Genomic DNA, 22597 nt, shown 5'->3' on the forward strand with positions numbered 1-22597 from the left:
GCTTACTTTTAGGTCAGTTTCCCCAAATTATACCAAGCCATGCTTTCTTTTAGCCTTTATCAAATAGTGCACAGTGAGGAGAGAGATATAGGGGGAGACAGACATGAAAGGGCCACAGGTCAAGATGCAAACCTCGGCCTCCGACACCACAGGCATGTAGTTTAGATGGTCGCCCGCTCATCCACTGAGCTTCCCCAGCATCCCTGACCTGTGCTTTTATTATTTTTAGGGGACGTGGTATTTGATCTGTTTTACAAATGCAGGAATGTGAAAGGAAAGGCCATTGTGATGTGGCTTCAAGCAATGTATGTCTATCACGAACCTCTGAGAACAAGCGCCCATGAGCTTTACTCATGGGCGCTTGTTCTCATTACTGGGCAAATTCAAGTCTTTTTATAGATTTGAAATATTTACGATATTTATGATATTCTTTTAATCATCCATATCCCACAAAGCAATTTTCTGTTGAGTAGCAATGACTAAATGGTAGCTTGCCATCAAGGCTATAATCAGCTTATATTCAGATCAAGTTAAACTTTGTTAGATGGCTAGATTACACATACCGTTTATATAAAAAAAAAATGTAAACATGTTCAATTCAATTTTATTTATATAGCACAAAATCACAACAACAGTTGCCTCAAGGTGTTTTATATTGCAAGGTGTAGACCCTACAATATTAGAAAGAAACTCCAACAATCACACAACCCCATATGTGCAAGCACTTGGTGATGGTGGGAAGGAAGAAACCTCCAGCAGAACCAGGTCCAGGGACGGGCAGCCATCTGCAGCAACTAGTTGGGGAGAGAGGCGAAAGCGGAAAGAGCAGAGAGAGACAGGACAAAAGGCAAACTATGTGAGAGAGAGCCAGAGTTTGATAATTACTAATGATTGAAGTGCAGTAGTGGTGTATACACAGAGAGTGAAAAGAGACATGTTGCTTGTCAACATTTTATTTCATTGTGAAATGGTTGTGATCAGACAGCCTTTTAACGTGTACTCCAGGCACATAGCCTAATACAGCTAATACATGTTTCTCATGGGTTTAGGCTGTGCTTTGTGTTGAATTGTGAGCTTATGTGTACTATCAGCTCAGAGCAAAAAATAGTTAATCTGCTGCTTGTCTGAGAAGTTTGGAGAGATGGTGTGGAAAACAACCTAAGAAGATGACTTTTCACCTTTCACTTTTTAACCAAATCTCAATAATGTATTCATCCATCCATCCATCCATCCATCCGATCCATCCATCCAATCCCGCTTATCCGGGGCCGGGTCGCGGGGGCAGGAGCCTAAGCAGAGAAGCCCAGGCTTCCCTCTCCCCAGCCACCTCCACCAGCTCATCCGGAGGGACCCCACGGCATTCCCAGGCCAGCCGAGAGATATAATCTCTCCAGCGCGTCCTGGGTCTACCATGGGGCCTCCTCCCGGTGGGACATGCCCGGAACACCTCACCCAAGAGGCGGCCAGGAGGCATCCTAATCAGATGCCTGAGCCACCTCAACTGGCTCCTTTCGATGTGGAGGAGCAGCAGCTCTACTCTGAGCCCCTCCCGGATGGCCGCACTCCTCACCTTATCTCTAAGGGAGAGGCCAGCCACCCTTCAAAGGAAACTCATTTCTGCTGCTTGTATTCGCGATCTTATTTTTTCGGTCACTACCCAAAACCTGTGACCATAGGTGAGGGTAGGAACGTAGATCAACCGGTAAATCGAGAGCTTCGCTTTTACACTAAGCTCCCTCTTCACCACGACAGACCGGTGCAGTGTCTGCATCACTGCAGAAGCAGCCCCGATCCGTCTGTTGATCTCCCGCTCCCTTCTCCCTTCTCCCGTATTCATGTATTCAATTTTCAATTCAATTTATTCAATTCAATTCAGTGTTTTCAATGTCTTTTTAATGTTGGGTGATAAGCCTCCAATACAAATTGTTTGTGCTTCTGCACTCATATAAGCAGTTTTTCAAATTGTTTGTGAATACTCTTTATTTCCTTTTACAGTTGAACAGCATGTAACTATACTGCTCAAAAAATGAAGTGTGTACACTAAAATAACACATCAAATCTTGATGAATGAAATAAGTTGAAAACTTTTACTGACATACTATATACACTGTGTAATTTGTTGAGAACAGTCAGTTAACAACAGTCAGTGGAACATAAAATGACCATAACCTTCTGATTTAGCCACCTCCTCACCCCCACAGTCCACTGCACACAAATTAATGGCTGTACAGTTGACCTCCACTTTCACTCTCCCCTACATCCCATTTTGATGTGTGCTAAGAGGGTGACCAGAAGTCACATGTGTGAAATGTCTCGGTTAGAGAGGGAGTAGATACACAGCCTTAAGGCTGCATAAACACAGATGCAAAGAGATGCAAGCATACATGTATACACTATACGCTGGCTAAAACTGTTGTGACATCAACAGTACTACATACACACAGTGCAGCAAATCTTAATGGTAGTGGTGCACTGCAACTGAACACATGTATGAGCACCCAGAGACAAGAAGACATGAACACAAACAAGATGCTTCAAACTGACACAGGAACACAGGTGCGACCACACAAAAGCATGCCAGTAAAGATACTACATTTTGAAGTCTACAAATTCCAGTTTCTCACAAACACACACACAAGCGCTCGCAGACAATTTGTCCTCTTAGAAACGCTCTACAAGCATATAGACCATCTGGTAAATTAGCTTATTCAAATCATTTATACAACTAAGAAAAAATATCATTGTCGTGTCATACAGTTATATTAATATGATTATGTTGAAAAAGCAAGTACATTATTGTCATGAAAAGCCCACCTTAACATAAATAATGTCTAGAGTTTTGCATACAATCTCACATTTTTTTTTTACCATTTTTGTCCACATACAGTGGGTACAGAAAGTATTCAGCCCCCTTTAAATGTTTCGCTCTTTGTTTCATTGCAGCTATTTGCTAAAATCAAAAAACAGAAATGTAGACATTTTTGCAAATTTATTAAAAAAAGAAAAACTGAAATATCACATGGTCATAAGTATTCAGACCCTTTGCTCAGTATTGAGTAGAAGCACTTGGGAATGATGCAACAAGTTTTTTCACACCTGGATTTGGGGATCCTCTCCAGTTCCGTCAGGTTGGATGGTGAACGTTGGTGGACAGCCATTTTCAGGCCTCTCCAGAGATGCTCAATTGTGTTTAGGTCAGGGCTCTGGCTGGGCCAGTCAAGAATGGTCACAGAGTTGTTCCAAAACCACTCCTTTGTTATTTTAGCTGTGTGCTTAGGGTCATTGTCTTGTTGGAAGGTGAACCTTCAGCCCAGTCTGAGGTTCTGAGCACTCTGGAAGAGGTTTTCTTCCAGGATATCTCTGTACTTGGCAGCATTCATCTTTCCTTCAATTGCAGCCAGTCGTCCTGTCCCTGCAGCTGAAAAACATCCCCATAGCATGATGCTGCTACCACCATGTTTCAATGTTGGGATTGCATTGGGCAGGTGATGAGCAGTGCCTGGTGTTCTCCACACATACTGCTTAGAATTAACACCAAATGTTATGGTGCAGGGTCTGTAGGACCCTGTGTGTTTTTGTTTTGGCTTCATTTGTCTGTTCTGGGGTTTGGTTATGTTTGATTTTCTAGTTCCTTGTGTTTCCCAGTGTTCAGTGTCAGGGCTGCGTCTTTGTTCCCATGTCTGACTTCCTGTTTTATTTTGACAGTCTCGTGTTCCCTGTGTCATTAGGTTCATTTGGTTCACCTGCTGTTCCCTGCTGTTTTCACTTGTGTGTATTTAAGCCCTCAGTTTTCTTCTGTTCTTTGTTGTAGCCTTGGTTGAGATGTCGGGTTTTTTGTATTTTGTTTTCTTTCTTTTGTGCCTTCTGGCAATAAAGCAGTTTTTAGTTTAGTTCTGTCTTTGCATTTGGGTCCACCCCTTCCTCCACACAGCCCCTAACCGTGACAGTACGACCGTGACACCAAAAAGTTCAATCCTTGTCCCATCAGAACAGAGAATCTTATTTCTCATACTCTGGGATTCCTTCGTGTGTTTTTTTTGGCAAACTCTATGCGGGCTTTCATATGTCTTGCACTGAGGAGAGGCTTACGTTGGGCCACTCTGCCAAAAAGCCCCGACTGGTGGAGGGCTGCAGTGATGACTTTGTGGAACTTTCTCCCATCTCCCTACTGCATCTCTGGAGCTCAGCCACAGTGATCTTTGGGTTCTTCTTTACCTCTCTCACCAGAGCTCTTCTCCCACGATTGCTCAGTTTGACTGGACATCCAGGTCTAGGAAGAGTTCTGGTCGTTCTTCCATTTAAGGATCATGGAGGCTCTTAGGAACCTTGAGTGCTGCAGAAATTCTTTTGTAACCTTGGTCAGATCTGTGCCTCGCCACAATTCTGTCTCTGAGCTCCTTGGGCAGTTCCTTCGACCTCATGATTCTCATTTGCTCTGACATGCGCTGTGAGGTCTTATATAGACAGGTGTGTGCCTTTCCTAATCAAGTCCAATCAGTTTAATTAAACACAGCTGGACTCCAATGAAGGAGCAAAACCATCTCAAGGAGGATCAGAAGAAATGGACAGCATGTGAGTTAAATATGAGTGTCACAGCATAAGGTCTGAATACTTATGACCATGTGATGTTTCAGTTTTTCTTATTTAATAAATTTGCAAAAATTTCTACATTTCTGTTTTTTCTGTCAAGATGGGGTGCTGAGTGTACATTAATGAGAAATAAAATGAACTTTTTTGATTTTAGCAAATAGCTGCAATGAAACAAAGAATGAAAAATTTAAAGGGGTCTGAATACTTTCCGTGCCCACTGTATCTCAACAATCAATTGACTACAACACCACCAGTCTCCGTTACTTTTTCTTCAGCACTGGGTCTAGTTTTCCACTTGCAAAATATGAATTCTGAGTTAACTATACAGTGTTAACACCCTGTGTTGTGGTGACCATTGATATCAGGTTAGTTGTGAGCCACAGAGTTTGTCTTCTTTTTTCTTTTTTTTATAGGTGTTCAGTTTATTGAAGTTGTTGCTGGTTTGCTAACTATTCACTAACTAATCTTAAGGAAAGGTTGCCAGTCATCTTTTTATTAAGTCAGTCTCAACCACTCATGCTCAGAGATGACCCATGATTGGTTAGGGCCATGAGTCTGTGTTACCTTCCTCGTGTCTGTGAATTTTCCTGTTCTTTCTGAGTTTTGCTGAGTCAGCACATATATGTTTTGGATCTTTATCTGAGGAAAGTTAATAATAATTAGTTATACAGAATCAGTAGGAACGCCACTGCATTTTTCCCTATATACGTTTATTGTTGGCTTGTGCTTTTCATTTATTTAGCTAGCCATATTTTAACATTGAATTAGTGGTGCTTGGTAGCTTCATCAAAAGGAACAGACATACAATACACATATGTACGTGTGTGTGTGTACGTATGAAATATAACATACTGACAGGAAGGTTTTTCTCTCTCTGCTCTCCACTACAGATTTCCTCCCTCGCTGCCATCCTGGCTCCCCTTTCGTTGAAGATGTTGAAGGAAGATAAATTAGAAGGGGAAGAATGTGGGAAAAAAAATCAGCTAGATGCATCAAAGACATTACTCTTGTGTAAATCATAAAAAGTTGAATCAGACTCAGGTTTTTCCACAAAGCAAACTAATGTCCCTCAGCAAAGCTTTAAGTTGATCCTGACATGTGTGTCATGGTCCTGGGCCTGTGGCCCAGTGTTTTTTGTTATTTTGGTATTTGTCCTCAGTTTATTATTTCTAGTTTCTTGTGTTTCCATGTGTCAGGTCTGCGTCCTTGTTTCCCCATTTGACTTCCTGTTTTATTTTATTAGCTATTTGGTCTCTGTCTGTCATGTTCTGTTTTGCTTCCCTTGGTTTTGTCACTGTGATTAGTATTTCCTGTGTTGCCCAGCTGTTCCCACTCCCCTCGTTGTCTTTGTATATTTAAGTCCCGTGTTTTCTCTGCCTGTCGTCGCGTCGTCGTCATTCGCTCCCCTGCTGTGTCCCTTCCGTGTTTTTCTATACTTGGATTTCTGTTCTAGTTACGTTCCGCTGTTACCCAAATAAAGACTGTTTTTTCCACCTACCTCGTCTGCCTTGGGGTCCTCTTCCTGCCTGCCACACAGCTGATCCCTGACAATGTGCATGTTTTAGATGAACTTATTATGGAAGAAAAATAACTTTTTGCTGTGACAGCTTTCATAGCAATCCGCATCCAGTATGACCGCAAACACAGAGATCTCACTCTATAGCAAATTAAATGAGCAAATTATTAAGTATTATTAAGTATTATTATATTATTATATTAGAGACACCATCAACCGGAACCAAATTCCTTGTGTGTGTAAACATACCTGGTGGAAGGATTCAGACTAGCTTTTTCTTATTTTTATATGTCAAGCATTCTTTATAATTAAAAACTGCTGTTGCCACTAACTATAAACTGGTGTATTTAGTGGATGATCATTGAAGTTAGTTTTCTGCTTGTGTGATTACATGAGAGTCATGTTTCCCAGGCTGCCAATGATGACATCCTAGAGCCTTGAACCTGCAGCAGATAGAGAACATTCAAGATGTGCTACTGTTCCTGTCGAAGAAGATGATCCTACTGCTGCTTCCTGAAAACAAAACAGATTGTGATGGAGGACTATGTGGTGTGAAAACTCTGACATTTCCTAAAAACTAGACTAACAGGCAAAGTAGGGATTTATGTCCGGAGATGACAAACAGAAGGTCCAAATATAAATCCCACTTTTTTGATAGAACACATTTAAAACAACAAAGTTGACCAAAGTGCTGGGCATGAAACAAAGGGTTACACAATAAAATGAGAAATACACCTTGGAAATACAACCAAATAATAAAAATTAGCTTTAAGGTCTACTTTAAAAATATCCACCAGTTTTAAAAATATGGCTTAAAGGTGAAGCAGTTTGTTTACATGATGAGACAAACACAGTTCTCATTGTTTCCAACACATTTAGATTCTTCTTGTGGGGTGGCTGGGATGTCTGAGGATGTTTAATAACTCCAAAACATGAATTCTAGACTACCTGACTGGTTTCCTTAGTTTTGTTCATCTGAGTTGCAAATAATGGTTTTGATTGGCTTAATTGCCTAAAACCGATGTCTGAATGTCTTGAACAATGTTGTTAAAGTTAAAACGCTTAAGATTCATAAAAAAATATTTTTTTTGTCACTGTTTATGACAGTTTATTTAAGTAACTGAAGAAGAAGACGAAGAAAAAGAAACAGCCTTTATTGTCCCGCAAAGGGGAAATTTAGGTGTAACAGCAGCAAAATGTCAAAACACAACAGGACAAGATTAACAATACTACTACTAATAATAATAATAAAATAATATATACTGTACAAGATTATAACTACAGGAAATGACAATATACTATGTTTTACTATACAATATATATATACTATTGGATTCTATTTTTGTTGGGAGCAGTGATGGTTATACAGTCTTACAGCTGCTGGGAGGAAGGATCTACAATAACACTCCTTTGTGCATTTAGGGTGCAGCAGTCTGTCACTGAAGGAGCTCTCCAGTTCAGTAAGAGTTTCATGCATGGGGTGGTCCATCATTGATGTTATTTTGGTCAGGGTCCTTCTGTCTCCCACCACCTGCACTGGGTCGAGAGGACATCCTAGGACAGAACTGGCTTTCCTGATGAGCTTGTCTAACCGTTTCCTCTCAGCTGCAGATAAGCTGCTGCTCCAACATACTGCTGCATAGAAGATGGCTGATGTTACTACAGAGTCATAGAAGGTCTTCGGGAGCACCCCCTGCACTCCAAAAGACCTCAGCCTTCTCAGCAGGTACAGTCTGCTCTGACCCTTCCTGTAAAGCGCATCAGTGTTATGAGTCCAGTCCAGTTTATTGTTTTAGGTGAACACCCAGGTACTTATAAGAGTCCACTATCTCAATGTCCACTCCTTGGATGTTCACCGGTGTCAGTGTGGTGGGTCTGCCCTTGCGGAAATCCACCACCAGCTCCTTGGTTTTAGCAGCGTTGATCAGGAGGTGGTTCTGCTGGCACCAGCCCACAAAGTCCTGAGTCCTCTGTCTGTACTGAGTCATCCTCACCTGTGATGAGGCCAACTATGGCAGAGTCGTCAGAGAACTTCTGCAGATATATATATATTAGGGGTGGGACTTTAATGCGTTAATTTCAATTAATTAATTACGGGGAAATTAATTAAATAAAATTTTAACGCATTTTAATCGCACTTCGCACCGTGGAACGTTTCTCAGTACACGAGTTCCCGGCATACAGATTATATCGACGCACAATGTCCAAATCCAAGGGCCGCATCCTTGGACCCGGCCCACGTAGACCGCGGGTCCTTCGCAGCCCACGAAGACCGCAAAGGCCGGAAGTGAGCGGCTAGCCTTCATATCAGCGTCGCCTGCCCTCACCTCTGCCTAGCTCATGTCGCCTAGCAACCGTGAGTGGGAAGCACAGCTGTGTAAAAGCAGCTGGTTAAACGGAGAACGAACTTTTTCTCCTTTTTGTGGTTTAATTTTAATTCTTTTATTCAAAATAAGCTGTTAAAACAAGCATGACACATTTCAACATCAAGGAATACAGCTGAGCTAATGATTAATTTCCAACTATATTAAGTGAGACATTAATGTAGAATAAAACTATCCAGTTATGATGCTTAACTTTAATTTCAGGTGTTTGCTTATCACAGGAGCACTTCCGCCCTTCATTGGTCTGTGTAGTAGACTGGTGGGAAAATAAACACAATTTTGAAGTTTAAGCTTACTGATTCATTCATCAACCAAATTGAAATTAATATTTATCATGTTAAATATTTAAATGTGATTATAATGCGATTAATTTCGATTAATTAATTACAAAGCTCCTAATTAATTAGATTAATTTTTTTAATCGAGTCCCACCCCTAATATATATATATATATATATATATAAATATAATTAATGTCATCTAAAAATGGATGACCGGCTTGTTTCTACTGCTGTTTGTGTCTAAAAACGTTTTTGTACACACTATATTTTAACGTTTTTGAATAATACCAACACTTTGCAATCCTCCCTTGCTCTTGTGTCTTTGTAGATGGTCTTTGCATCTGCTTGTGGATGCTTGACAAGCACGTCCATGATTTATTCTGACAATGTTAGAGAGGCACAGAAGACTGCATTGAGCGCAGGGGAAAGCCAGTCCACTGGACGTAGAGGATGATGATGATGCTCTGTCTTTTCTGCATTGTCGATTCACTTTGTGGTCACTGCTCTGCTGTCTCTCATATGCTGAGTCTCCCTTGTGGATTGCTACCCTCCATCTGCTTCTGTCAGTGGCTATTTTCTTCAGGGTTTATTTGAAGGTTGTGCATGGTATCCTGGTATCTTGATTCCTATCCATGGTATCAAGACTTACCTTGAAGCAGATTTTGGGATGTCCTCGATGTCATTCACCACCAGTCAGCGCACCAAACAGAAGCTGCTTCAGGATACATGAGTCCTCCATCTTGATATGACCAAGCAATCTCATCTACCTCTTGCTCAGAGTGGTTGCAAGTCTCATTTCAGTTGTTGATCATCTGTAAGATGGTGAGGTTGTGAGCAAGGAGTGCAATATTGTTTGCAAACAGTCAGTCATGCAGCATTGTCTGTCAGACTTTGGTTTCGGACTTTGTGTGAGGTTAAACCAGGAGCCATCAGTCCTCCTGTTCTGGAGTTCTTCTTACCAACAAAGAGTCAGGTGTTGATGTAGGTGTAGGAGAGACACTTTATTCAGCCTTAGCAGATCTGCAGGGATATTATCTGTTCCGTGGGTCTTGCCACAAGAGAGCTGATTGATTGCTTTGCTCAGTTCCTCCATGGTTGGGACCAGTTCAGTCATAATGGGATGAGTGATCATCCCATTATGACGCAGTGGGTAGGCGTTCGCCTTGCAGCCGGAAGGTTGCAGGTTCGAGCCCCTGTCCCTGCACTGCATTGTGTCCTTGGGCAAGACACATTGCCTAACGGTAGCGCCGGTCTCTGGCTGCATGACCGCAGATGCTCGTCTCTGGGGGAGTGATCTGAAACGATCATTTCATTGTGTGCCTTGTGCACACAATGACAATGAGTTGAATCTAATCTAATCAGTGGTGTTTGATCTTCCAGATGGCGTAGAGGTCCTAGTAGCGCTCTAGGTGCTCCTTATTGACTATGAGCTCGCTAGTTTTGGAAGTCACAGGAGCCACCTTGGTCTTACTTGGGCCCACTGCAGTTTTGATTTTGTCAAATATAATCGTTAAGTTGCCTCTATCTTTAGCATTTTGGATATCGGAGCAGAGCTTGGTGAGTGCAAAACTCATTTTCATCTTTTGGATTGCCTTTGAAAATTGCATTTGGCATTTTTTTAGTCAACCTGAGCGTGAATGGGTGGGTGTGGAGTTTTAGGATAGCAGAATAGAATAGAATAGAATAGAACTTTATTGTCATTATACATACAAAAAAATTAATCATTATACATACAATAAAATTCCGTTCAGAACAACCATCCAAGAGGAGGACAGACAAGACTAACATAGGGGAAATGGGTGTCTGCAGCCACTGCCACTAGGGGCGCTGCCGGTACAATCAATCCCCGGAAAAAAGAAACAGACACACACAGGGTAGTTAGGTTAAAAAAAATTCATCTGTACGAGCACCGTACCAGGGTCCAAAAAAAAAAAAAACACCTTAGCAAAGCATATTCGCACATTTAAAGCCGGGATAGCAGCGTGGTAGGCTGGGGTGGGCAGTTGGGGGATGCAGATGGAGATGAGAGGGTCAGGGCATTATGGAGCCAGATGCCAGCTCATAGCCAAAACAGTTTGCTGATAGTGATGGATGTTCGTCAGCGGCCATGGTACGCCAGATCCAGCTCACACAAATCACAGAGAGGGCTGTGGGGAAGAGGATCTGTCACACATTGTCCCGAAGAGATATGATTACCAGCCTCAAGGCCGGCTAGGGAGCCTATTTCCTGATAATGCAGATGTTGTTTTGGAACAGGCTGCTTGTTTTTTTTCCAAAAGCCTTCAGTTTCACTGGGGAACCCATTCAGTAAATCCAATAATCCAAATTGATTCAGTTACGGTCGTCGCCGTGCAAAACCGAACTTTATCTCCAGATCTAATCCCTTTCGCCTGCGAGCACGTTCACAGCTGGACTACGCATCCAGCTTGCAGCTCAGGTCCAACAGGCTCTGAGTCTGAGTCTGTGCGGCTCTGCACAGCCCATCCATCTGGTTGTGCAGTCTCAGCAGATGTCAAATTGCTGCCCAGATTTTCTTAATTTCCCAGTAAATCAGGTATCCTCCAAGCCCAGACAGGACAGATCCCGTTAACAAAAAGCTGAATACATATACGTCTTCGACATCCTCAACCCACAGCCCTGAGAGACACACAGGTCTCCACGAGCTCCACAAATCCAAGACGTATCCAAAGGGGTCTGTTCCACTCGGACACAGCTCCCCTTTCCCCGATCTCATAGTGGTGAAAATTCGATCAATGGGGTTGAGGGCCCAGTTTGCCAGATCCATGTTGCTTCTTGATCTTATTCTTTTTCGGTCAGTGTGTAAGAGATGCACTTACAGCAAAGCAGCAAGCAGGAGAGATAGGGGAGGGCAGGAATGCAGGAGAGAGAAAGAATGCAACCATCTTCGTCAGAGAGGAGTGCTTTTCTTTTCTGCTTGCTGATTTAAACATGGCAGAGCTCAGGGTTTTCCATTTCTAGTTGATGGACTGTTCTGTGCTGGTGTTGAGTCATTGGTCTTCAAGGCAGTCAAGGGTCACGTATGTTCAAAGTATTCAGTCTTGGAATCTTGGGCTGCTTAGCAGAATGGGACTTCTTCTTTGCAGTTTGATTTTGGTGAGAACTAAGGCATGATCCATGTCACAATCTAGTCAAATTGCTTCTTCTTGTAAGCACAACATCCAGCTGATGCCAGTGGGATGACCAGAGATAACGCACCTAGGGTAGAATATCAGCTGGATGTTCAGAATGAGGAGTATACTGTTTGTACTCTGAAGAACTTGCATGGAATAGGCTGGAAAGATGCGAAGAGACTGAAGCAAGCTCTTGCAGCTGTGCAGCTCTGATACTGTGTGCTGGATTGACATCGCTGTCAGTGAGAATTTGCAGATCGAAGGATATGTTGTGGTCTTGATCCAATGCAAAACAGGATCTGGGACTCTTGCTACTACACATGAGAACTTCCTACACAGTACAGGAAACATGTCGGGATCAAAGATGATGCTGCCTGAAATCAAAATGAATGAAATGGCAATTAATAACAACAAAATGACAAAGACATGTACTCAATTACAGAAATGAGAGACTGAAAGACAGTATGACAGAAGAGCACTGAGATTTAAAGCACACGGGTTGGAGGCTAATTGGCTTACTGAAGGCAGGTAGAGTAACGATGTCAGCATTGACTTTGATAGTGTGGGAAAGTGGAAGTGGTGTAAAGAACAGACTAGGAAACACAGAAAAAGCAGATAGATCTTCATTATCAAACTTTAGGGGTGGCTGTAGCTCAGGACATAGAGCCCTGGCTGCTCCAGTCTGCATGCCAAAGTATCCTTGGGCAAGATTCTGAACCGCAGGTTGCACTCTGAGTCATGTGTAAATGTTACATAGAAAGCATTTTGGCATAGAAAAAAGTGCTTGTGTGAATGGGTGAATGAGGTCTCAAGTAGAGAGTACTATATAAGAACCAGTCCATTTATTATTTACCTGTGCCTAAGCATCATGTCTTTGGACTGTGGGATGAAGCAGGAGAATCCAGAGGAAACCCATACAAGCATGCAGAGAACATGCAAACAGAAAGGCCCCAGCTAGGATTTAAGCCACAAACCTTCTTCTCACTGGACCACCATGCAGTCAAACCTAATATTCCATATACACTTACTGGTCACCTCAATAGTGGCCACATAGTAAAAATACCATGTATGCAGACATGATCAAGACAACTTACTGAAGTTTGAACCAAGCATCAGAGTGGATAAAAGTGCATTGTTGATGCCACAGGAGATATGGCCAGACTTCTTTTAACCAATAGGAAGGCAACATCAACTTAAATAACCAAGGTATGCAGAAGGGTGAGGGAGGGTTGACGCTTTTTATTGCTGACAGTAGGCAAAAGCAGGATACGCACTTCATCATCAATAACTCACAATATAAGTGACAGAATCACTCAGATTAACCCTCTGGAGTATAATGGGCTGTTTTTTTGTTTTTTTTTTTACTACTTTTGATTTTACATTTATATTTCACCTTAAAAACAGTTTATCTTGCGTTATTTGAGGTTGTTATTTTCAGCACACCCTCACACGTGTGACTGTACAATTATTTTTTTCATTGTGACATACTGTATTAACACATTGGACCTAAAATTTCACAAAAAGCATTCAATCAGAGTAGAAAAAAGTTAGATTTTTTTTTTTTACTGTGAAAACAACAAAGATTTTTAAAAAATGTGTTTTTTTTACTTAAAATTTAAATGTAATTTGTAAATTTCAAATACAACAAAGTCATATACAACTGTTTACATCAAAATACAGTCAGTGCCTTGGGTGTTTTTACAAAACAATCAGGTGTCACAATACAATGTCACATAAATGTTTTGTGCCACTTCAAAAAAAAAAAGCAAAAAAAAGAAAAAACAGTTCCTGTCCAGCACAGACAGAGGGGCCCATCACAGGCCTGACACTTCCAGGTGTGTCTCTCCTCCTGTTGTCCACCTGAAGACAGCATTTATATTTGAGTCTGCCTTTGGTGGCTTTTTGGACAGCATCTGCTTTGTCCACAACTACACAAGACACTAAACACACTACACTACACACTAACTATACACGCCAAAAATGTCACAAATCTCTCAAATTTCAAAACTCTCTATTGAAATCACTGTCTTTCACCCCACAACTTTCACCTGTTCCTCAGCAACCAAATACGACATGTTGCCATATAATTTTTTGATTGGTTGATGTGGTAAGGAAAGGGGATGTTGTGATTTTTTTTGGTTTGTTTGTTTTTTACAAGCAAGCACTTTCTGCTAGCAAATATCCCATTTTTAGCTTGGCTGTTTTGAAGAAAAAGTCGAGGTATTGTAACAGCCTTCGTGTGGGCGTCTGTTCCACAAAATCTTTAAAGTTGGCCATAACTTGAGAACAATGAGACAATGTGTTCAAATTCACACCATAAATGCAACTACTAAAAATATCAGGTTGCTGAAATAGTGTACAGGAGCATATGTGGTGAGTATGAGTTGAAATTTCTCAATTTTCAGTGGTACTCACCACTGAAAGTTGTTGAGAACAATGTGGAGAAGGTCCTGTCCAAGTTAAAATTAAAGTTAACTGCAAGTTAGCTCAGATAATAGGGCTTACAGTCAGACTGTAACAATCTGTGGCAGCAAACCAAGACTGGCTATTCACCTTGGAGAAGAGACAATCATCAGTCACAACACAGTTGTTGCGCTTCATATTACAAACTATTGACTGCTATCTCTTTGATTGTTTGGTGCCTAAAGTCTTAGGAGAACAATGAAAACCTTCAAATTGGTGGACTGGCAAAAAATAAACAAATAAAATGCAAGGGCATTTCTGAGGGAGCAAAAGAGGGCTGTGACAAGATGAAGAGGGGCAGACATTTGGGATATTAGTATGTATCGAGGAAGAGGCCCCCAGCCGTATCAAACAGGATTTATTAACACAGGTGTCTTTGAACATGACTTTCCCCCCACAGGCCCATCCAGATGGATACTAATCCCTCTGCTGCACAGAGAATACTCGGCGATCAGTTCATCTTTTTCTTGGGTCACTTCTATTGTAAACTGCTTTTAAAATCATGCTACCCACTCCAGGTCACTTCATGTATTGTAAAGAGTTAAAGTGGCTGTCAAGCCTGAATGCTACAGTGAAACGTGTTGTAGTTAGGGCCAAACAATGCAATGTAGTCACTGTCTTAAAAGAGACCACAATCTTGATTCCTTTATTTGCATGTAAAACATCCTGCCTACAACCATGAGATAAAGTGTAGCATAAGCGTTCTAGAAGACATAGCACTGATATAAGGTGGTAACCTGGAAAGAGAGATGGGATATTTTAGTGTAATGCAAATTTTGTAATCTAAACTGGGCCTTCATGTTCTCTAGTGCATTTGTGTTACAGTAGTTTCAAGTTTAGGACCCAAATTGCAGACACGAAAGGCAGACGGTATTCAACAAAAAGCAAGTGATGCAAAAAAGTCCAAAAGGCAAAAGATGAACTGCAAATTATAACTACAGACACATGGAACAAGGGACGTAAAATAGATGGTCTGACAAAGACTAAGCTGAAGACAGTGCTATATAACTATCATGAAGTAACATGACATTTTTTCATCTTTTCTCACTGTTTTTTCACTGTTTTCACTGACTAGGGTCAGTGTCACTACTGGTAGCATGAGGTGATACCTGGACCTTACAGAGGTTGCACAGGTAGTCCACCTCTTCCAGGATGCTACATCAATATGTGCCATTGCCAGAAGGTTTGCTGTGTCTCCCAGCACAGTCTCAAGAGCATGGAGGGCATTCCAGGAGACAGACAGTAACTCTAGGAAAGCTGGACCAGGCCATAGAAGGTCATTAGCCCATCAGCAGCTATCTGCTCCTTTGTGCAAGGAGGAACCAGATGAGCACTGCCAGAGCTACAAAATGAACTACACCAAGGCCACTGGTGTGAATGTCTCTGACCAAACAATCAGAAACAGACTTCATAAGGGTGGCCTGAGGGCCCAATGTCCTCTAGTGAGCCCTGAGCTCACTGCCCGGCACTGTGGAGCCTGATTAGCATTTGACATAGAATATCAGAACTGGCAGGTGAACCACTGGTGCCTGGTGCTTTTCATAGATGAGAGTAGGTTCACAAGCACGTGGAGGTCACACAAAAAAACTGAGCACCATTTTGAGTTGCTGCAATGAAATATCAGCAAAACTGATTAGTCTGCCACACCATTTCTCCCTTTGATTTTTGTGGTGTCTTTGAATTCAGCCCTCTGTAGGCTGATAATTTTAATTTGCGTCGAACAATGTGGCTTCTTTTTGTTCCTAACAGTCCATATCAGTATAGATGTCCAGCATTTTTTTTCATTGAGATCTGATGTATTTTCAAAGTGTTCTTTTAATTATTGTGAGCAGGACTAAACAGAAACAGAAAACAGAACACAAAGAAACAAAAAGTAAGGGCTATGAATCTTCAGACTAAACAGCAAACTAATAAACCAGCTAAAAATATAAAATTCAGACACACACACACACACACACACACATCTGTATGTACCTGGCTTCTGTTAGTTACTTCCTGTTTTATTTTGGTAATAGTTGTCTCCTGTGACTTGTATCATGCTCTACTTCCCTCCCCTCTCTGACAGTCTTCTGTTTGCTTGTGCTTTATTTCCAAGCTGTTTCCACTTCCCATGATTCCTCCCTCTGTCTGTGTTTGTATATAGATAGCTTCAGTCTTCCTTTTGTCCTTGTTGCGACGTCTGTTGTCATCCTGTGTCTCCCCTGCTTGTGTTTGGAATATTGCACTTTTATTTTGCCTTTTTCTTGGCATAATTCTGGATAGGATTTATTGGCCTAAATTAAGATTTTTTTTTTCTTTATAATCCTGCCTGTCTGTGGAGTGTGCTGTTGGGTCTCTTTGCCTGCTTTCTATGGCAATTTATGTCCATTCATTACCCCTAGGGAGTTCATTCATATAAACTGTATCTGTAGGAATAAAATGGACCTTGTAAAAGTACTAAGTTAGTTGATTAATAGAGAATTTCTGTGAGAACAGTAAGCTTTGTGCTGTTAAGCAGAGCTGCAGCTACCCAGTGGAGAGGAACTAAGAGCTTGATAATTCTGGCATTTTTCCACTAAGAGCACAAAGCCAAAGGAGCTGGCACGTATGTGCAAACAAAGAAGTTAATCAGTGGCTTTTAGCATAATTCATGGGTCACATTTTCTTTTGAAATATCATTCATGTTTTAATGACCACTGACATGTTGCAGTGATAGGAGATAGCTGTGCTTGCTTTACCATCTGCAGCTTGTCTTAATTAGGAAATCCAGGACAAAGAGAGGTCAGTGTGAGCAAGCATGCTGACAGATAACCAGGAAGTGGCTCTAATGGCTGCTTACTTGACCTCTGACCTTTCACATCCATGCTTAAGGTTTATGTTGAAATTTTGTGAGGTATGCATTGGTTTTTATGGAGATGAGTTGCTAACAGGGAAGGCTCAGGGTTACATACCCCGTCCACTAATGATGACCTCATATGGCTACAATATTTATCAACCAGAACAATAGACATGTCAGCGTGGTTTTATATGAATATTTCAGCATTGACCCTGGGTAGGGGAATGACTGATTACCCTGTCTGAGCACTACAATGACTGTAGATGAGGGGCTCACATGGGAAAAAAAAACATACTTATAGAGTCACAATATTTTCTATTCTCCCAGATTAGTGCCATAAATAATCAATCTTGCAGCTGAGACTTTTCTATGCTAAAATAATCCACCTAATCTGGAATCTGTTTTATTTACTGTCCTGTCATCACTTGCTGCTCATCTAACCAGCGCAGTGATCAAGAAGCTTTATTATTTATCATTAAAAGATATCTTCATATTTTTAATCACATAAAGAAAAAATATGAAGTTTTAAACCAGTCTCATAACTCTATATGGTTATAATAAGTCTACAGCTATGTCAGGTTTCAGTGATCACAGAGAAGATTAATTCCATCCATATTTGTACATGCCGTTTGGCCATTGCAGTCCATTGACCCTGGCATATCTCCTGATGCTGCATTAGGAGACATGCCAGGGTCTCCTCTAGCATCTGTCTGAGACCACCCAATACACAACACAACCCAGACGGATGAGTGCATGTGTGTGTGTGTGTGTGTGTGTGTGTGTGTGTGTGTGTGTGTGTGTGTGCCCATTTTAGGGGAAGAGGAAAAAAATCTATCAAAATGTACTTTTATTAACTAATAAATACTTTACAAAAGCTTCTTGTCTCAGTTATGCGGTATTAATGGCCACCTTAATGTGTTTTGCCCAGTTGCAAAACAAGAGATAAGATAAAATAAGAAAACATTCATCAAATTTGGGATTTGATCAATTATTTTAGTCACAGCAGTTAAAAGATAAAATTAAACACAACAAACATATTAGAAAAAACTTAAATAAAGTAGAGTGGTACATACGGCAAAGTAAAAAAACAAAAACAACAACAAAATATTCTTAAATAAAATAAATATAAATTAAATTTTATATATATATATATATATATATATATATAAAATATTTCAAAATCAACAAAGAAAAAAATGTACTTATTAAACATGTTGAAAAAACAGCATAGCAAACATCAGATGATATTAAAGTGGCTCAGTGTAACAGTATAAAGCATAATGCCCATGGGTTTGAAATAAACTTAACATGAGGGAAAAGATGATTCTCTGCTGGATAGTTGTGCTATACTGTCAAGTTATTGCATGTGGTGTGCAGAAATATATCATTTGGCAGCAGAGCTCAGTCAGTCTGTTAGAGAAAGTGCTTTGTTGACTGTCCAGTAAGTGGTGCAGAGGTTAGTCAGATTATTGATGATGGATAACAATTTGTTTGATGACCTCTTTTCCATCACATCTTCAAAAGTCTCCAGTTTGAAGCGAATCAAAGAGCCAGTCTGTTGGTATTACGAGCTCCAATGCTGATGACAACAGGGGGTCTGTTTTCCTCCAGACCACAGCAAAGTCTACTGCACTCAGTACAACTTACTGATAAAATAATCTCCAACTTTATGAATGAGAACATTTTACCTGGTAAAATAAAATAAAATAAAATAAAACATTTTGCAGCACACATTGAAGAATTTCAGCTCCCTTAGGAAACAGGGCCTGCTCTTCCCCTTCTTGTATGCAGCCTCTGGGTCAGTCTTCCAGTTCAGCCTGTTGTCAGTGTGGATTCCCAGGTATTTGTACTCCACCACATCAACAGCCTGTCCCAGGATGGACACTGACCATGTAGCTGTTCTCCTCCATTTGAAGTTGATTGCAGTCTCTCAGGTCTTTTTCAGATTTAGAATCAGATTTTTTCCCAGAACATTCAATAAAATCATCCACTAGTTCTCTGTACTCTTCCTCCTGCCCATCACTTAAACATCAAATCAGTGCAAAATTGTCAGAGAATTTCTGTAGGTGGCATGACCCAGAGCTGGACTGAAAGTCTGAGGTGTAAAAGGCAGACAGAACCGTGGACGCAGTCTCTTGTGCCAAAATATATTTGGCAAAAGACAACATTTTAGTTGCTAATAAGCCAGTCTGTCTGTTAAATTATTAATAAAGGCTGATAAATTATAAATGTTTTTAAATAAAATTGATTGATATGTCACTTTCTGTTCCCAGAAGGTTAGAGGTCACATCATTGGAGGAGTAATCCAGGTTAGTTTAGTAACTAAACAAACAAGTTCTTATTGTGTCCACTTGATGATGACTCCAGCCCCATAGACTGCTTATAACAGGTACAAAAACAATAATGTTCTCTATAATTAAATTTATAATTACATATAATTTTTTTTTGCTTTTTGTGAGTTTAAAGTTAGGGGCTGTGTTGATTGACAGGTGTGCCAACATGGTTGACTGTCTGGTCGTCCGTGAAATGGACTTTTCCACAGGGTTTGTGTTGCTGGTGCCTTTTGGAACACTTTAACAGAAATATCTATTAAATAATATGACCTGCTGAATGGTCCTCCAGTCTGCATGTCAAGGTTTCCATTGGTTAAAAAGTGCTGCATGCATGTGTGTAAACCAGTGAATATGGCTTTAAAGCACTTACATTGTCAAAAAGATTAGAAAAGAACTGTATTAATGTAGTTAATTTACAGTGTAGGTGTGATGGTGGAGTAAAACCTTTCAGTTTATCACAGACTTAAAACCAGGGATGTTCACAGCATAATGTATTGTTTTTTTTTTTTGTTTGTTTTGTTTTATTCTTATTTTTAACACTGCAGAATGTTTCAAGTATGCACCTGGTGAGCAGTTTTACACGAATTAATGCAGTACCAGCTAGTAACACAGCACGATGTTCTCTTATTACAGAGTTTTTAACGCTCAGATAGAGGAGCCAGTATGTTCCAATATACATTCAGAGCAGGTAAGCATAGCAGCCTGTGTTGGTCTCCAATCACCACGAAGATAGCTCTGTTTAGTGTCATTATGTTAATATCCCAGCAGCATGATGTTGTCTTGTTGACTTATAAAGATATTCTGCATTGCACCTCAACTATTTATCTAATGAAATACACTGGATTGATGTACAAATCACCTGCTGCATGCAGCAGGCTGACGTGACCGGCTCACCTGTAATGTATGCATGCTTCCTTTAAGTTTCTTCTCAACTTCAGCTGCAAGAAAAGGAGGATAAGAACTTTATTCAGAAAATGATGAAAACGGGGATCAGGTATCAATTCACCTCTAACTCCTAATTCGGATGGGAATGCAGGGCAGGCCTGTTAATAACTACAGACCAGCAGGAACGAAGCACAGGAGAGGAGGGGGAAGAAGAGGGAAGCAGACTGTGAGAAGAATAAAATTTCCATGGCTGATCTGCAGGAGCAGTTGTCGGGAGGTTAAGGTGAAGGCCAATCCAGCTGTAAGAGGGGCCAGGATTAAAGTCTTTGAGATATGGATCCAGGGGCTCTCCGGCTTTCAGTACCAGGGCTTAAGTATCATATCCGTGGACAGACGATCAATACCCCTTGCCTTTCTTTTCTTCTATCTTCAAGGAGATTTTTGGCAGTGCTTTCATGGGGTCCTCTCCATGAAAGCACTGCCCCTAATGACACGGTGGGAGCTATCATTCAGGCTGTGGGGCTTCAGTCGCAGTAGCTGTAGTCAGGCAGCCGGAGAGTCAGGAGAGGTTGTAAGTCTTAGGATTTTATATAGAACATGCTGCCAAGACATAAGAATCATACTTATTACACATGTCCTGTAATGTACAGTACATGAGCTCTACACAGGTGATTTACAGTAGGCTTTTAAAGCTAGAAAAATCATCAGATGTGTGTTCTGAGTGGATGATGAAATGCATTTCTTTCTTAACACACATTAAGCTGAAGGCTTATGAACTGAGCTCCTCAAAGTCCATTTTTCACATCATACTTGGCCCCTTTTGTTCAGTGATTAGTTGCTATTATTGGACCTTGAACACCTTCCACTCTGAATTATAATTCTGTCTAATCTAAACACCCAAACAAATACACGAGTATCACTTCTTTCTATTGTGGCCAGATTTCCATGAACCCATTCAAAAGAATAACTTAACATCCATCGGGTCACCAGTGAACCATTTATGGTTAGGTTTAAGGCTTTTAATAAAATGTTTTTCATTATTTTCTGACTGCCTGCTGTTGTTTACTGTCACATTACTGAATTGTTGGGAGCTCACAAATGACAGAGTATGATGGTTACCATTGTTGCCACATAAAAAGAGGGTACCATATTCAAACCTGAGCGTGTTCTCCCTGTGAATGTGAAAGTTTCTGGCAATTTCTCCAGGATCGCAGATTTCTGAGATCCTGCAAAAATTGCCAGATTCATGAAAATATCAAAAATTGATGGTTAACAAGTTTACGGTGACCTGGTTAGATTAGAGATAAGTTTGGGTTTGCAACTACCCCTCTCTTTCATTTATTTGACATACCCAAATGAAATATTTCATTGATTTAGTTTTAGATTATTTAGATTTTTGTTGGAAAAAATGACTGAACTGGAATGAAATGCAGTCAGAACCTACGGTGATGCCCTGGGCCACCTCTGATGTGTGATTGGTAGCCAACCTGAATCGCAATGATTGACTGACCCCTGGCTCAATGGTAAATGGACTGGTGCTTATGCTTTTCTACTCTACTTTGAGCACTCTAAGCACTTTATACAACATTCCTCAATCACCCATTCACACACATTCATACAAGCACTTTCTATCTAACATTCACACACATTCCCACTCAGAAGCCTGTGGCCTGGAAACAACAGGGTTGCTGATCTCAGGGTGTTGTGAGGCAGGCCCGTGTGACAGCACGGCACCGATCACAGTGGAGGGTTCGAGATTTCTACGTGACAATTGTGTCAAGGATCTTGTCTTGGCATGTAGAAATAGAAAAGTTTGGAATTCATCTTTACAATTTTATCACTGTACACACATTTGAATTGTACTTAAACAAAATAACTACTAACTGGAAGCTTCAGTGGAAAAATAAAAACAAACTGAATTTGACTTTCTCACACACAGTGTTGTCCAAGCCTCGTGAGAGCAGGGACCTTCTTATGTTCTCCATAAACTGTAGCCATCAGTATAAACAGCCAGTCAGACTCTGGCGCCTGTACAGAGGTGGATTACACCGATCCATGTGGTAAGCTCAGAGAACAGTGTGCCATGTACGCCTCCCCTACGGCCTGGTTTACACTGCTGCTGGCACGCTGCTCTTAATCCACTCTCTGGGGCACGCAGAGGGTGAAAGGATGCCGCCCACCCTTTAGAACTCCCATTAAG

This window comes from Archocentrus centrarchus, unplaced genomic scaffold (genome assembly GCF_007364275.1).
Source record: "Archocentrus centrarchus isolate MPI-CPG fArcCen1 unplaced genomic scaffold, fArcCen1 scaffold_66_ctg1, whole genome shotgun sequence".
NCBI classification, from domain to species: Eukaryota; Metazoa; Chordata; class Actinopteri; order Cichliformes; family Cichlidae; genus Archocentrus; species Archocentrus centrarchus.